We start from the raw sequence: 18484 nt of genomic DNA, 5'->3' as shown, positions 1-18484 counted from the left end.
GCCTTGAGTATACCATCCCACTCTCCAATGTCCTGTGAGGTTAACACTGAGAAATCTGATGTTAATCTAATTGGTTTTCCTTTATATGTAACTTGACATTTTGCTCCTACCATTTTTAGGATTCTTTGCTTGTCTTTCACTTTTGAAAATTTGACAATAATATGCCTTGCAGAAGACCTTTTCTGGTTGAGTTAGCTTTGGGTTCTTTGAGCTTTTTATGTCTGGATGTCAATATCATTTTCAATACCTGGGGCATTTTCAACTATTTTTTTCATTTAGCAGGTTCTCAATGCCCTTTTCTCCTCCTTCAGGAATACCTATAATAAGAACATTTGTTTGTTTAACAGTATCCCATATTTCACATAGAATTTTCTCATTCTTTTAAATTCCTTTCTCTTTGCTTTGTGTGATTGGGTTATTTAGGAAGTCTCATTGAAGTCAGAAATTCTTCCTTAAACTTGGTCTATCCTGATATCAAAGTTCTCTATTGTATTTTTCACTTCACTAATTGAAGATTTCATAATAAGAATTTCTATTTGGTTCTTTTCAATGAGTTATGTCTCATTAGTAATATTTTCAATAATGTCACTCATCTATTCCTCATTTCTTTAATGTATCTGTATTCCCTTGCATCTTGTTGAGTTTCCTTAAAATCATTATTTTGAATATGATTTCTGTCATTTCATAGATTTCCTTCAGTTCAGGATCTAATTCTGGAGGAGTATTGTGTTCTTTTGGAGGCATCACACTATCTTGCTTGATGTCTCCTGTGTCCCCACACTGAAGTCTACCCATCTGATGTGCTCATCCCATTTTCTTTTTGGAGTAGGTTTTAATGGAAAAGAGTGAATGTGTTAACTGGAATTTATGGTATCACTTGGCCTATTTTGGCTTGTGTTCAACATGGGCCCAGGAATGTAGTCTTAGTGATTGCTTGTCTTAGTCAATGTCAGCTGTGTCTACAGGAGACACGTTATTCTAGTCTTCTGCAGGTTGTAGGGATAGATGTGTGGCTTTGAGATAAATAAGGGTTTTCTTGGGTGTGTATCTTTGGCCCACACAGAATTTGGTGTCAGTCTCCTTGGTGAATGTGATAGCCATGGACTTGTTGCTGGTGCTGAGGGAAACAAGGGTGGCTGCCCATTGTCCTACTGGCATGCTTGCGTGATGCCAGGGCTTGTGGTACCAGCTGCTGTGGCTCTGGGACTGTGTGATACAGATGGACCTTTCCTCATATCCTGCTAGGAGAGTCCAGCTGGTGTTGTGGGTTATAATACCAACATCTCTTATCCTAGGGCTAGAGTATGTGAAGTCAAACCTGTTCCAATACTATGGAGTGACTTCAAGGTATACAGGAGATTTTAACTACAGAGGGAATGAGTCCAGAGAGTGGAATGCAGGTGTGTTCCTCCCTACACCCACCGGGTAGATTGAGTGGCTCTGAGAAATTAACAATGAATTGTTAACAGTCCTAATGTTGCAGGATGTAGTGGGATCATTACCCACATCTCCAAGGTAATGGTGAAATCAGGAATGACCCCCTAAAATCTATACAAGAATGTGGCCCATTAAAGTTCCCTAGAAGTGCCATCTGGGATGCCACATGATATCACCACATGCTTATTAATCCCCAATATTAATAACACTGAGAGGGTTCTTGCCTCATGTTTAGAGAAGAATTCTAAATACCGGCACAGATAAATGAAGCATCATGGTATATTTTAGGCTTTTATTTAGTGAAAGAAATCATAAGAGAGTGAGAGCATTATCTAAGAGAGAGGTAAATCTGGGTTCATACTGAGCACCAGGAACCAGCCACATGGAGGAGCATTTAGGCCAGGAAGCCTAGGCAGGTGGCCTGAAGGCCATGCGCCCTGGGGGCGCAGGGCTACAGCCAGCCCGCTCCTAGCAAGAGGCCAGACACACAGTGTCCCAGGCTTTTAACCCACTTCCAAAGGGGAGTGATTAATTAAGCTGATTGGCTGGTGGGCACCCAGGTGTGGCCCGGTAGGGGCATGAGGTCACACAGGGGCATGGTGAAGGCGTGGTCTTCCAGTTCACAAACCTGATTTTAACCTGTATGCCTGCCTACAGGGAGTGGCTTTTTTTATGCACTGTTGCTGGTGTTAGCCCCCAGAGGCTTAAGCAAATCCGCCTGCCTCACCTACAGTGTGTAAGCATAGCTCTGGGGCTAACGTCTGACAACTCCCACAGCTGCAGGATGCAGGGGATCTGTCCTTTGCCCTGCATGTTGCCCTGACTCCAACTGTGATGCTTGTAGGAGCTGAATGGAGGCACATTGTGTGATGTTTCACTGTCTATTTTGGCACTACATGTGGGGTGGGGGAGGGGAGGAAGGAAAGCAATGCAGCTTCTCTGCTCCAAGCCTCCCAGTTACTCAGACCCCAATTGGCTCTCCAGCTCAAGTAAAAGTCAGTGAGTGACTGTGGAATCCCCTCTCGGGTAACAGTGCTGACAGCAGGGCACATGGCATCTTCTTCCTACCTTGAGTTGGTAAGATGGTAGCCCACAGTTGTGTTTTGAAGCTCCTATGATGAACATTTCCGTCAGACCTGTGGAAACATAATCCTTCATTTTTACCATATCCCGGAGCAACTGAAGGTAGCACAGCTACCCCCCTTCCAGCCCTCATCCCATTAGATGTTAACAGCACTTTGATCATGGAGAACTTACCACAGCTTCTACAGCTTTCACATCATCTGTCTAATCTGCTTATAGGCAGCTGTCATTTGTAAACCTTGTGTCAACTTCTAGAAGATTTGAGGAAGCTCCTAAAGTCTGGCTTTATAAGCCCCCTTTCTCAACTGTGACATATAGGTTAAAAGGAAAAATAAAGATAAAACAAAAATTTGACTAGGGCAAAAGATAAGAGTGGAGTCTCTCTGCTTACAGTTTCTAGAATTCTTATTTGTTATGCATTGAAAGATTCTAAAAATGAGTTTCTTTGAAAATAATGTTTGCATTTAAACCTTTTGTACTCCTGTCACATGCTTGATTACTATGGTTTTCCTGGAGGAAAAATGAATACAAGTCTCTCAAACTTCAATAGGGCTCCATTCCTTAGATTTTCCTCTTGATAGTTCCATTCTTGGCGTCTTCCATATTGTAGTATCCATTGTTATTCCTTGGCTTCTGTCTACAATGTAGTCACATATTCAAATCTCATTCTCACACTCTTTCCTTCCTTTTACATAGTAGTGACTATTGTATTGCACTGGGCCCACTGAAATATTCCAGGACAATCTCCTTATCTCCAAATCCTTAATAAAACCATGTCTACAAATTCCCTTTTGTCATAGGAATCAGCATATGTACAGGTTCCAGAGATTGAGTCCATTATGTCCATTATTCTGCTTAGCAAACTTTCTCTATCCTGTATCAGGAAATGTTTTGAGATGGTCTGTTATTTTCCAGTTATGGCCTAAATCCCTTCCCACCAAAATATCTTCGTTCATTTTGATATCTCCAATTTAGAACCACAGGCATCACATTCTAGATACTCAGGAGACAATAAGTAGAGAATTTCTTAGAAAAAGTAAATCAAAGCAAAAATGTTACCATTTTCAACTCTCAAATTAGCATGGATTTTAAGAGGCCAATAATAAATGCTAACAGCCTATACTGAGTCATTGACTTAATCTTAATTGAAAAAAACTTTTTGGGATTGGTTTGATAATATTTTTCAGAATCATTTAAAATGCCCATAAATCTTCTACTTCACAATGATACTTCATAAAGTCCCCATGCCAAAATCATAATTATTAATAATTAGAAAATGCCTAATAGTCCAAGAATACAGAATGAATTAAAATTATAGTGTAGATAAATGAAAGTGATATTATATACTCAAAATAATTGTGTAAGTATTGTATATGACAAGAATACTTAGGATGTTTTTTATTTCCTAATTTTTTATAAACATATTTTTGAAAGATTTTTTATTTGAAAGACAGACATCTTCCATCTTCTAATTCACTCACCAGATCTGGGCCATGCTAAAGCCAGGAGGCTGGAGCTTCTTCCTAGTCTCTCACATGGAAGCAGGGCCCCAAGAACTTAAGCAACCTTCCATTGTTTTTCCCAGGCTTTTAGCAAGGAGCTGGATAAACCAGTACTCGAACCCATGACCATGAGGGAAACTGGGGTCTTGGGTAGAGGCTTAGCCTATGTATTCTCTAGGTAAAGTTTCAAGAAGACAACCAAACTTCTCTCACTCCACTGATTCTATTAAATACCACACCTTCCCTCCCCTCTCTTAATCAGTTTTTGAAAGGATATAATTTTAATTTAGTCTATATTTACAGATTTTATTCACCACTAATATTCAACAAAAAACTAGGAAGACCACAGTTCCACAATAGTATAAACACGAGCTAAAAATGACAATCACATCCTAAAATGATCATTTAACTCCTATACATTATTCTGTATTCTATATTAGCTGCCACATATCAGAAAATGATATTTGTCTTTTTGACACTAGTTTTGCTAAGGATAGTGATTTCCAGTTGTCTCCATTTTGTTACAAAAGATAGGATTTAATTATTTTTTATGGCTGAGTAGTATTCCACAGTATGTACTATACCACATTTTCTTTAGCCAGTCCTCCTTTGTTAGACATGTGTTGATTCCACATCTAAGCTATGGTAAACTGAGGTGAGGGTACAAATAACTCTTCCATATGCTGATTTCATTTCCTTTGAGTAAATCCCCAAAAATAGAATGGTTGGATTACATGATAGATCTTTCTTTGGATCTCTGAGGAATTTTTATACTGTATGCCATAATGGCTGTACTAGTTTGCATTCCCACCAACAGTGGATAAGGGTAACTTTTTCCTCATATTCTTGCCAGCATTTATAGCTATTTGTATATTTTTGTTTGTACCACAGCCACTCTAACTGGGTTAAGTGAAAATACACTGTGGTTTTGATTTGCATTTCCATGATTGCTAGTGTCCTGAGCATTTTTTCATGGGTCTGTTGGCCACTTGAGTTTCATCCACTGAAAAATGCCAGTTCATATCCTTTGCTCATTTCTTCACTGGATTGTTTTGTTGTTGCTGAGCTTCTTGAGCTCTTTATAAATTCAGGATGTTACTCCTTTATTGGTTGCATAGTTCAAAAATATTTTCTCCAATTCTGTCAGTCACATCTTCACTTTAATGTTTCCTTTGCAGTGCAGAATCTTCTTAGCTTTATGCATTCCCATTTGTGTATTTTTTGCTGATTGCCTGTGCTTCTGGGATATCTTATAAGTAATCTTTGCATACACTAATGTCTTACAGAGTTTCCTTGAAGTTTTCCCCTTCTAATCTGCTATCAGATCATAGCTTCAGATCTTTTATCTATCAGGAGTTGATTTTTGTGTAAGGTGTAAAGTAGGAATTTTATTTCATATTCTATACACATAGATCCAATTTTCCCAGCATCATTTGTTGAAGACACTGTCCTTTCTCCAGCAATTGATTTTAGCTAGTTTCTCAAAGATCACTTGGTTATAGGTGTGTGTATTAATTACTGGGGTTCCTATTTTGTTACATTGGTCTACATGTATATTTTTGTTTGAGTACCAGGCTGTTTTTATTCTAACTTGTCATATAGTATGTCTTGAAATCTGGTATTTTGATGTCTCCTGCTTAGTTTTTGTTGCTTAAGACAGCTTTAGCTAGTCAGGGGCTCTTATATTTCTATATGAATTTTAGCATTTTTTTTTCCAGATTGGAGAAGAATGTTAGTATTTTGATTGGGAGTCAATTGAATCTATAAATTGCTCTGATAATGGACATTTTGATGTTATTAAATCTTCCAATCAATGAATATCAATATGAAAGATTTTATTCTCTATTTTTTGAGTCTTCTATTTAATGTTTTGTAATTTTCATTGTAGAGATATGTTTTACATCCTTGGTTAAATTTATGCCAAGGTATTTGTATTTTTGAAGCTACTGTGAGTGAACTGGTCTTACAAGTTCTTTCATAGCCATAGCACTGTCTGTGTATTTAAAGGCCATTGATTTTTGTGCATTGCTTTTATATTCTGCAACTTAGCCAAATTACTATGAATTTTAATAATTTCTTAGGGAGTCTTTTGATTACTCTACATAGCATCATGCCATCTGCAAACAGGGATAGTGTGATTGTTTCCTTTCCAATTTGTATCCCTTATTTTTTTCTTTCCTAATAGCTCTGGTTAAAATTTCCAAAACTATATTGAATAGCAATGGGAAAAATATTTTCTGAACTTCCTTTAGTTGTTGATTTCTAACTTTATTCCATTGTGGTTAGAGAAGATATATGGTTTGAGTTCAGTTATCTGTATTTTAAGATTTATTTATTTGAGAGGTAGAGTTACAGACATTGAGAGGGAGAGACAACGAAAAAGGTCTTCTGTCTGCTGGCTCACTTTCCAAATGGCTGCAACAGCCAGAGCTGCGCCAATCCAAAGCCAGGAGCTTCTTCTGGGTCTCCCACATGGGTGCAGGGGCCCAAGGGCTTGGGCTATCTTCCACTGCCCTCCCAGGCCACAGAAGAAAGCCGAATGGGAAGAGGAGCAGCAGGGACTATTACTGGTGCTGCAGGCTGAGGATTAACCTACAACACCACAGAGCTGGGCCCCCAGTTTTGTTTTTTTTTTTTTTTTTAATTTGCTGAAACTTGCTTTATGACCTAACATATGACCTATCTTAGAGAAAGTTCCATACACTGACAAAAAGAATGTGTATTGTACAACTGGGGATGCAAAGTTCTGTAGGTATCAGGTCCACTTGGTTCATAGCACACATTAGCTCTTTATTTTGTTGCTGTTGATTTTCTGTATTGTTGATTTTTCCATTGATGAAAATGGCATATTGAAGTCCCACATTGCTATTGTATTGAGGTCTAGGTCTTCTTGTGGATCCATTTAACATTTGATTTAAATAGTCAGGTGCCCTGATATTGGGTGTTTATATATTTATGTCACATCTTCCTGTTGTATTGGTCCCTTCATCATTACATAATGCCCTTTGTCTCTTTGTGTAGTTGTGTTAAAATCTATTTTGCCTGATATGAGGATTGCTACATCTGCTTATTTTTGCTTTCCACTACCATGGAATATCTTTCATCCTTGCAACTTCAGTCTGTGTACATCTTTGTGTATGAAGTATGTTTCTTGTAGCCAGCAAATAGATGGGTAGTGCTTTCTAATCCATTCCATCAGGCTGTATCTTAACTGGAGCTTTTAGGCCATTTGTGTTCAAGGTTAATATTGATAAGTAAAAATGTGGTCACACCATGTTTCCCATAAATATTCCTATTGTTTGGATGTATTTTATACTTTTACTGAAATTCTCTGACTTCACATACTTTCATAATGATGACTTTCTGTTAGTAGCACATCCTTAAGATTGATTTATAGGGATGGACAAATTCTTTCAATTTGTTTTGGAAGGTCTTTTTGTCACATTCATTTATTAATGAGATCTTTGCAGGGTACAGTATTCTAGGTTAACAGGTTTTTTTCTCTTAAGACTTGTAATATATCTCTCCATCCTCTTGTAGTCTGTAGGGTTTCTGATGAGAAGTCAGCTGTGAGTCTAACTGGAGATCCTCTGAAAGTAATCTAGCATTTCTCTGGTGTACATTTTAGAATCTTTATTTTACTGTAGAGCATTTGACTATAATGTGTCATGGTGAAGATCTTTTTTGGTCATACCTATTAGGAGTTCTATGTGCTTCCTGCAGTTGGATGTCCCTTTCTTTATCCAAGTTAGTGGTGAGAAGTAGCATCTAATAATCAGAGGAAAGAAGTTGCAGACAGACACTAGAAGCATCTGAATAGGAGCCAGCACTGGACACAGCAGTAAGCTACCACTTGCTATGTCAGCATCTCAAATGGAAGTGCCCAAGTTCAAGTCTCAGCTCTGCTTCTGATTCCAGCTTCCTGTTAAGGTGCATCTTGGCGAACAAGTGATAGCTCAAGTCATTGGGTCTCTGCCACCAACATGGAAAACCCAGACTGAGTTCCTGACTTCTAGGCATTTAAGTAATGAACCAATGGACAAACAACTAAATATAAAAAGGATCTTTAGAGGCTACTAAGCAATGGCTGTTTTTAGTTTGTTACTACTAGATTATATACTTTGACAGGCAGAGTTAGACAGTGAGGGAGAGAGACAGAGAGAAAGGTCTTACTTCTGTTGGTTCACCCCCCAAAATGGCCGCTACGGCCAGAGCTATGCTGATCCAAAGCTAGGAGCCAGATGCTTCCTCCTGGTCTCCCACACGGGTGCAGGGCCCAAGCACTTGGGGCATCCTCCACTGCCCTCCAGGGCCACAGCAGAGAGCTGGACTGGAAGAGGAGCAGCCGGGACTAGAACCCGGCGTCCATATGGGATGCTGGTTCCGCAGGCAGAGGATTAGCCAAGTGAGCCACAGCACCAGCCCCTAGATGATATACTTTTGTCCTCTAAAGTTTTTTATTATATTTTAGAGTATTTGTTTGGGAGGGAAGCAGTAGATAGGAGATAGTTCTGCTTCTACCTTTCAGAGAGCTAGCTCTGGGCAAGATAAAGTCAGGAGTCCAGAACTCTATCCAGGTCTCCACGCAAGTAGCAGGGACTTGAGCATTTGAGCCATTGCCTGCTGCTCACAGGATACACTTGAGCAGGCATACAGAATCAGGAGTGAAGCCATGACTCAAACTCAGGCACTCTGATAGGAAATGCTGACATCCTAAGTAGTATCTTAATGGCTATGCTAAATGGCTGCTCTCTGCTCATCCAATGATGTTCCCAAACCTAAGCATAACAATATACATCCATTTATTTTTGGTTATTCATGTCTGTATTTGTATAAAAATTTGCATGCGTTTTCCTCTTGTTAATCAGTGTTTGGTATCCAGGAAGGACTCAGCCCTGAGCTTAGATGGCTAAGGGCAAAACATTTCCCTGACTCTGGGACAGCAAAGTTCCTGGTGCTAGGTGAAAATTGAACACATGATTATAAGTAACTTATTCAGAATTTAAAGTAGAAGAATATTATTTGTGGACTTGGCTTGTGTTACATAGCATAAAAGAGGTGACTAATTATATATTTTCTTAGACAACAGAAGAGAGGAGTTTCAAGGCTTCACTCATAATGACAAAAAAGGGGAAATGTTAATTCTCCTGATTTGATCAGTACATATGACATGTACCAAAATATCACAATAGCCCAGAAAGATGTATAATTACTATTGATCAAAAACTTGGGGCCGGTGCCGTGGCTCACTTGGTTAATCCTCCATCTGCAGTGCCGGCATCCCATATGGGCACCGGGTTCTAGTCCCGGTTGCTCCTCTTCCAGTCCAGCTCTCTGCTGTGGCCCAGAAGGGCATTGGAGGATGGCCCAAGTGCTTGGGCCCTGCACCTGCATGGGAGACCAGGAGAAACACCTGGCTTCAGATCAGTGCAGCACCAGCCGTAGCAGCCATTTGGGGAGTGAACCAATGGAAGGAAGACCTTTCTCTCTGTCTATAATGCTATCTGTCAAATAAAAAAAAAAATATTTTCAAATGTAAATGGAAACTACAGACATAAATAGGTTAAAGAGATGGCAAAAACATAGCATGCTAACACTAATCACAAGAAAGCTGGATTGGCTGTAACAAAACAAAGCAGACTTCCAGAGTAAGGAAAATAATGGAATATCAAAAGGGATATCAGGAAGTAATACAGAAGAAAATTCTTCCAAAAACAATCTTTAATATAATTGCACCTAAAAAGAGAATTTTAAACTATTTTAGAGAAAAAATGATGGAACTGCAGGGAAAGAATACAAATTGACTGATTGTTGCAAACTTCAACTATCAAGAGGTAAAACTTTAGTAAGAATGGAGTGTACTTGAACACTATCAAACTACTTGGCATTTGTAGAATGTAAAATTCAATAACCACAGAGCATATATTCTTCTGAAACTTATCTGAAACATCCACAATGACATACTACATTATAGACCATAAACCTACTTCAACAAATTTAAAATAGAAACCATACAAAATATGCTCTCAGACCACTATACGTGATAATATGAAGATGGACAGAGAAATTGAAAATGTTTAGACATTAAATAGCATATTTATGAATAATGAAAGAGTCAAGTAAGTCTCAAGATAAATTCAAAACAGAACTTAACCTGTATATGAAAATACAGTCTCTCAAACTCTTTGCAGTACAGCCTATTCAGTGCTTGGGGGGTATTTGTAGCATCAAATTTATGTATTAGAACACAGGATGAAAATTATTTTCATCTTCTAACTTATTAAGCTATATAAGGAAGAGCAATTTAAAAGGAATCAAGCAAAAAAATGAAAAATAAATTAAAAACAAGAGAAAATTACTTACAGATTTAACAGAAAATAACAAATGCACCTAACATTATAAATAAAGGAGTCATCTCTAGCAACTGCATGGATAATAAAGAATATCAAGAAGCATATGTCCATAAATTTAATAATTTATCTGAAATGAATATGAACTCCTAAACTTACAATGTGAATATGCCTATAGCTATTTAATGATTCCTATTTGAAAGATAATGGACAGGTTCCTACCTGCTAGTTCACTCTCTAAACACCTGCAACCATCAAGGCTGGCCAAGAGGGAGCTAAGAACCAGGATCTCAATCTTGGTCTCCCACATAGGCAGCAGGGACCCAATTACTTCAACTGTCACCTCACCTCTGCCTACCAAGGTCTGCATTACCAAGAAGCTGGAGCCAGGAATCAAACCTAGTCACTCAATTTGGAATCTGAGCATGTAAACCACTAACTAAATGCCTACTCCCTGTCTACATTCATTGAAGAAGCTGAATCAGTAGTTAATAACCTTCCAAATCATAAAGTAGCACATCCAGATGGGTTTGCTAATGAATGGAACTATGTAGTAAAGGAAGAAATTATACCAGTATTTCACAATTTTCTTAAAAAATTTAAATGAATACTTTTCAATTTATCATACAAAGCCAGAAGTACTAAAACACTGGAACCAGATAAATGCATTGAGGAAACGATACTGCAGAACAATATAGTTCATGCATTAAGGTCTAAATGCTTCTAACAAAATATTAAACAGAACTAAACATCACCATATAGTAGGGTTTATTCCACATACGTAAGCCTAGTTGAAGGTTTGGGAATCAGTTCATTAGTGTGATGTGCCAAATTAACTGGCTAAAGAAAAACTTTATTATATCATTGACAGAGAACCATTTTACAAAATGCAACACCCTTCTTAATAAAAGTTCAACAAAGTAGGAATAGGAGAGAACTTCTACAACTTGATAAATTTCCTCCAGTTGAGATTATAATAAATTGAAAGAAACTAGAGTGATTCCTTCTGAGACTGGAAAAGAGACAAGGATATCTTCTTACTATTCCTATTCTACTCTATATAGAAATTTCTTGTTAGTGCAATGTGACAAGAAATAGAAATAAAAGTTATCCACTCTAATTAGTAAAGACTGTGTTTGTTTACAGAATATATCTCTGTATGTAGAAAACAACAAAGAAGGGAAAGAAAAAATAACGCTTGGAATTTACAAAAGACTGTAGGAAATTATCAAGATTTAAAGTTAATGAAGCTGGCACCGCGGCTCACTAGACTAATCCTCTGCCTTGTGGTGCCGGCACACCGGGTTCTAGTCCCGGTCGGGGCACCGGATTCTGTCCCGGTTGCCCCTCTTCCAGGCCAGCTCTCTACTGTGGCCCGGGAGTGCAGTGGAGGATGGCCCAAGTGCTTGGGCCCTGCACCCCATGGGAGACCAGGAGAAGTACCTGGCTCCTGCCATCGGATCAGTGTGTTGCGCCAGCCGCAGCAGCCATTGGAGGGTGAACCAACGGAAAAGGAAGACCTTTCTCTCTGTCTCTCTCTCACTGTCCACTCTGCCTGTCTAAATAAATAAATAAATAAATATAAAGTTAATGAAGAGGGGTCAGTGATATGGCATAGCGGGTAAAGCTGCCACCTGCAGTGCTAGCATCCCATATGGGTGCCAGTTTGAGTCCTGACTGCCCCACTTCTGATCCAGCTCTCTACTATGGCCTTGGAAAGCAGTAGAAGGCCTAAGTCCTTGGGCCCCTGCACCCACATGGGAGATCCAGAACAATCTCCTGGTTCCCAGCTTTGGATGAGCTCAGCTCCAGCCATTGTGGCCATTTAAGGAGTGAACCAGAGGATGGAAAACCTTTCTGCCTCTGCCTCTGCCTCTCTGTAAATGTGCCTTTCAAATAAATGAATCTATTAAAAAAAGTTAAGAAAAATAAATTGGTTTTCAATATCCAAGCACTAAACAATTACAATTTAAAACAAAATGCCATTTGAATAAGACGACATTTAGATATATAACTAAAAATGTACATGCTGATTTTTATAAGCAAATAAATGAAAACTCAATAAATTGATGAGTCTATTAAATGGAGGGAGTTTCCATGTTCATGGATAGAATGATTTGCAACACATCCTCAATAAAAATATCAGCCATTTTGTAACTCTTGATAAAGGGATTTTTAAATTCGTATGGAAAGGCGGAAGAATAAACCAGACACCAAAGAATGAAATCACTGACAACTTACACCATATGATTTCAAAACTTACTACAATGCGCCAGTGATTAAGACAGGAAAACTGATCAAAGAATAGATCAGTGGAACAAAATAAAGAGTACCTTTCACAAAATGTAGCTCAAAATACATAATCAACCTAAATATTAAACACATATATGAAAATCCCCTAGGAAAAAATTATAAAGTCTGTCATCTTTGTTTCAAGATGAGCTTTAAAATGCAAAAGGAAAAATCATGAAAGAAAATGTTGAATGTGACTAAAACTACGAGTTTCCTCTCTGCAAGAGACACTGATAAGAGAATAAAAATACAAGCCACAGACTGAGAGCAGATATTGCAGATATTGACAAAACACTTCTCTGATAAAGGTTTTGTATGCATAGTATACAAAGTATTAAATCATAAATAACCAAATTTTTTTTAACTTTTATTTAATGAATATAAATTTCCAAAGTACGATTTATGGATTACAATGGCTTCCCCCCCATACCGTCCCTCCCACCCACTACCCTCCCCTTTCCTACTCCCTCTCCCCTTCCATTCACATCAAGATTCATTTTCGATTATCTTAATATACAGAAGATCAGCTTAGTATACATTAAGTAAGGATTTCAACAGTTTGCTCCCACACAGAAACATAAAGTGAAAAATAATAGATGATTTTTTTTAAATGATGATGAAATCAGATCAGACCTATTGTCATGTTTAATCCCAGTGAGAGTCAAGTTGGGAGTTGATAATTTCTTTTTTTTTTTTTTTTTTTTTTTTACAGAGGATCAGTTTAGTATGCATTAAGTAAAGATTTCAACAGTTTGCACCCCCATAGAAACACAAAGTGAAATATACTGTTTGAGTACTCGTTATAGCATTAAATCTCAATGCACACACACTAAGGACAGAGATCCTACATGAGGAGTAAGTGCACAGTGACTCCTGTTGTTGACTTTACCAATTGACACTCCTGTCTATGGCATCAGTAATCTCCCTATGCTCCAGTCATGAGTTTCCAAGGCTATGGAAGCCCTCTGAGTTCTCCGATTCTTATCTTGTTTAGACAAGGTCATAGTCAAAGTGGAGGTTCTCTCCTCCCTTCAGAGAAAGGTACCTCCTTCTTTGAAGACCTGTTCTTTCCACTGAGATCTCACTCACAGAGATCTTTTGCCAGAGTGTCTTTAAATAACCAAAATTTTTTAAAAAAATCTGAAATCTGAATAGGTGTTTAACTAAAGATGTGCTGCATATGTCAAATCAGCTTATAGTTATTGACCATCATTCATCATTAGAGAAATGCTAATCAAAACAATAATGACACACCATTACAGATACATTATACTATTCAAATCTGAAAGCTGGCAAGGATAGGGTATAACATTTACTTCTCAGTCCTGCTGGTAGAATTGCTGTATGAAACAACCATTGATGGCAAGAATTTTTAAACAAAATTATCCTTTATATTATTACAAGATCTAGCAATTAGACTACTAAGCATTTTAACCCACTGATTTCAAAATTTTTCTGTACAAAGCAAAAGAAAACTTTTCCTGTGAATGCTTATTCAGCTTGATTTTAATTGGATATTTACATTATATTTATTTAGATATTACGTAAAAAACAAGCCATTCATAAAAACTTTGGACATATCTTATGCATATTGAAAAGTGAAATAAACCAGTGTTAAAATCATGTACGATATGATTTCAAGTTTATGACATTCAGGAATAGACAAAACTATGCAAGGGGGAGAGTTAGAGGGTTAAATAGTAAACACTGTGTGTTTTGAATTGTGATGTAACTGTAGTGTATGGTTCTATAAGTGATACAGACATTAAGCATTTGTCAAAACCTATAGAACTTTAAAGAAAAGAGTATAAGTAAACCTTAATCTGTACTTTTCTTTTTTAATTTGAGTTGGGGAGAGAAGAAAGCTCTTCTACCTGTTGGCCCAGTATCTAAATGCCCACAAAGCTGTAGTTGGACCAAACCAAAGGTAAGAGCTAGAAATGCAATCCAGGTCTCTCATGTGGGTTCCAGGAATCTGATTATTTGATCTATCACCACTGCCTCCAAGGGTCTGCATTAGAAAAAATTTCATTTTTACTCTGATCCTAGAATGGCTACAAAATTCAACTATATTAACTAGAAAAGAAATCCTGGAAATGGGTGGTGGTGATGGTTACATGTGAATGTGAATATAGTTATTACCACCAAACTGTATATTAAGAATAGTTAAAATGGGGGCCCACACTGTGGCACCGCAGGTTAAGGCCCTGGCCTGAGATGCTGGCATCCCATATGGGCGGCGGTTCTGGTCCCGGCTGCTCCTCTTCCAGTCCAGCTCTCTGCTGTGGCCTGGGAAGGCAGTAGGAGGACTGACCCAGTCCTTGGGCCCCTACACCCATGTGGGAGACCCAGAAGAGGCTACTAGCTCCTAATAGGTCCAGCTCCGACCGTTGTGGCCAACTGGGGAGTGAACCACCAGATGGAAAACCTCTCTCCCTGTCTCTCTGTGTAACTGACTTTCAAATAAATAAATAAATAAATCTTTAATAGTTAAAATGGAAAATTTTATATTTCGTCTTTTAATTACATGAACATTTTCAGTATGTAATACTTATTTATTGATAAATGCTCCAACAAGTTCAATACACCTCTTAAGCAATGATACTAGCTACTTGGTCTATCCTTAAATAATCTCCTGCCTCTGTGTAATCGGTCCTGAATGTATTGGGAATCCTGAGTTTACCTGGCACGTGGCAAAGAGATTACTGCACAGAATTCTAAGAGTCAAATCCTCACTGATGTTCATACTAAATATAAAGTGATCACATGTCTAAGTAGACTAGTTAAATTCATCAAATGGGTAATCACTCATCTGATTCATCATTATAAGTCATCCATTCTCTTGTGTATTGAAAATCTAGGATTAACAAATCTAGTTTAATAATGGAGCAATTATTAGTATTAATTTTGTAATTATTATCGAACAACTAGTTTGATAACTAACTAGTAGCTGAATCTGTGCCTGAGTGAAGACACCTCTTCTAGATCAAAGATTTTAATTGTTCTTACCACACACACTCACACACAGTTAATACTGACGGGTTTGCTAATCAACTTGATTGCAGTTTTAATTTGATAATGTCTACATATATCAAATCATCACCTTGTATACCTCAGATATATATAATTTTTGTCAATCATACCTACATAAAGCTTGAATAAAAGTTATTCTATTGGTAGAGTATGAATGTATTTTTGGAACCAGAGGAAACAATGTTTATACTTACTAAAACGTACTACCACATAGGCCACAGTTTGAGACTTTCTATTCCTAATGGAAACAGACTTCTTTGGAGATTTAGTATATAAGTATTTTGAATATTTATACCTTGGAAACCTTTAGAATTTTGCCTGTTTGATCTCAATCCATGAATACAAACAAACACAAAACATAGAATGCTCTTTTGCCATTTGTTATCTTATAAAAAGGGAAACGAAGGTGCAGAGACCTTGACAAATTTTCACAGTTCAGTGCAAGCACAACAGGAAAAGAGATACTTACTTCTAAAACCTCTCCAGTTATTTCACAGGACAGCAATAGTAGACATATGGTTCTTACCATTCTATACTATTTGTTATATATTTTAATAACATTTTTCCATAACACTATTATGAATTCCAAACCTATCTATATCTTCTGACATTATTATCTAACATAGAAAGCCTTTAAAAAATTAGCTTTTAAATAACAAATGAAAAAAAGATGTGGGGAGGGATGAATATGAGAAATGATTACTTTCAGTTTATATGGAAGATTTATATAGATATGAACTTTAGTCCAGAAAAAAATGATGCAATTGCTGGCTTGCCAGTGGAATCTCTGGCCATTTATCCTACATTTAGTGATGTATATTCCAATCGCTTGATATTTGGATGAGATATCATGAAATCTTTGATTTTTTTTAGCTGAATTAATGACACCTCTCACACTTGAGATTACTAGGTGGGTGATTATCATATTTAGAAGTTTTGACAAAGTTATACCTGAAAATGAATAAACTAGATATGTTTGAGATGTCTGCCAATTTGAACTGCATTAATCATATAATGTATAGATAATATATATACATCCTTTACAGTTATAAAAAATAGTAATTCTCTTTCCTACATCCAAATAAGAGAGCAAAGGCCAATACGTTTTTTAAACTAGTAAATTACAGTAATCATTTGGTATAACCAAGGCAAATTTTTTTTCTTTAGTAATTAGTTTTATAATGTAATAATTTATCTGCACACTTGTTCACTGAAGAGTTTAAGCATGGAACAGAAGCATCGAGGTGACATTGTCAGATCTACTTCTTGAAATAATGAGAGAAGTGAATAGGGTAGATATCTGGCATTTAGACTTTATTCAACAGAGATCGAGTCATCATTTAAATGTTATTAAGCAGAAGAGTTGTACATTGAAATCTACATTTTGCTTCTCTGCTTCCTAGGAGAAACTTTTCAGAAAAAGAATGTGAAAAGGAGAAGGTTAGTGATGCAAAATACCATATATATAACATTTTTAAAAGGCTTCCTTTTTCCCTGAAATGAAGTGCTTAAATTTCTAAAAATTGTAAATAATATTAAGCTCAGCAGTGCCCTTCAGGTAAATATGCAGTAGCCAGCACCACAGCATTGTGGAGGCCAAAGGAGAATAACGCATCACTTTCTGATCCAAGAGGTAAATAAAGGATGTATTCAATCCATACCTATCGGACGTTCCAATCCATCCCCTTAGGGAACACTCTCTATAAACAACTGTGGAGTACATTTTTATATAGAAAAAAAAGCAAACAAAAGGAGGTTGATTTTAAGGATAAATTGATTTAAATTCTTGTAGCCTGGATATATGTAAAGATCTGAATATGTGTGTTATAGAATATTACACAAAACAAATTTAGTTGCCTCAAAGTAAGATAACTTCATAATCAGTGACAAAGTCCAAAATAGACCTTCAAATTTTGGTAGTATCTTCCATTTTAGGTAGATATAAAATCATAAATATATATTGAAAATACTGACAAATATATTCTTCATGTAACTTTCCCCATATTCCTTCCCCCATCACATCTCTTGTATTAAACATTCATATCTTTCAAAAATCATCTTTTGATCTTGCCTCATATTATTTGGCCTTTTGGGGGTGTTTCTTTTTTTCCCCTTTCATTTGCCTTCTCCTACTCCTGTTATTTTAAATCTTCTGGAATTTCAAATGATCAAATGACGAAAAAGATTATTAGGTAACAGGGAGGTTAAGCAATGACAGAGGCTCAGAAATAGAAGTATGGAGAGAGTACCTATGCAGAACTAGCTGTAATCAATTTTTAAGAATAACCATATCAGATAGTGGATCCACAGCTTTGAAATTCAGACAGGGATCCATGCTAAATGGGACTGGACAGTATGAGCCCAGAAGCACAGTTGTTCTTGGTGGATGTGGTGAAGAAGTGTCAGCAAAATAAATCAACTCAGAAGCTTTGATCTCAACAATTCTGATTTTGAGTGGTATCAAATCTGATTTCTTTGGAGTTGCCTCCAGGAAGGAAAGAGAGGCACTGCTATAAGACTCTCAAGAAAACACATTTCAAATTTTAATGTGAATGTGGAATATCCTGCGGATCTGGTAAATGTACATTCCAACTCAATTAAATGTGGATAGTAGGGCATGAGATTCTAAATATCTAACAATTTCCCCAACTCAAATCTCTGGATTACTCATAAGTGAACAAAGCTCTCAAAAGATGAATTTTCTGTTTAGCAGTAAAATAAATAAGTGGGTAAAAAAAGCTAAATGAAGGTCTTCAAACCATTTCTTAAAATTATAAAAACATAACT

At 37.0% G+C, this 18484-nt stretch overlaps 1 long non-coding RNA gene across 2 annotated transcripts in view; it reads left to right on the top strand.

Moving 5' to 3' along the window:
• LOC127488298 (uncharacterized) overlaps positions 1-18484 on the top strand; it is a 187926-nt gene that overhangs the window by 134699 nt on the left and 34743 nt on the right. For both annotated transcript variants that reach the window (XR_016230252.1, XR_007915906.3), the window contains exon 2: positions 14513-14591. This is a non-coding gene — a long non-coding RNA (uncharacterized LOC127488298). The remainder of the gene's footprint in view (positions 1-14512; positions 14592-18484) is intronic.

This window comes from Oryctolagus cuniculus, chromosome 2 (genome assembly GCF_051225735.1).
Source record: "Oryctolagus cuniculus isolate XC-2025 breed Fujian yellow rabbit chromosome 2, ASM5122573v1, whole genome shotgun sequence".
Taxonomy (NCBI): Eukaryota; Metazoa; Chordata; class Mammalia; order Lagomorpha; family Leporidae; genus Oryctolagus; species Oryctolagus cuniculus.
Note: the sequence above shows the minus strand (reverse complement) of the source record. Positions and strands in the feature narration are given on the sequence as shown.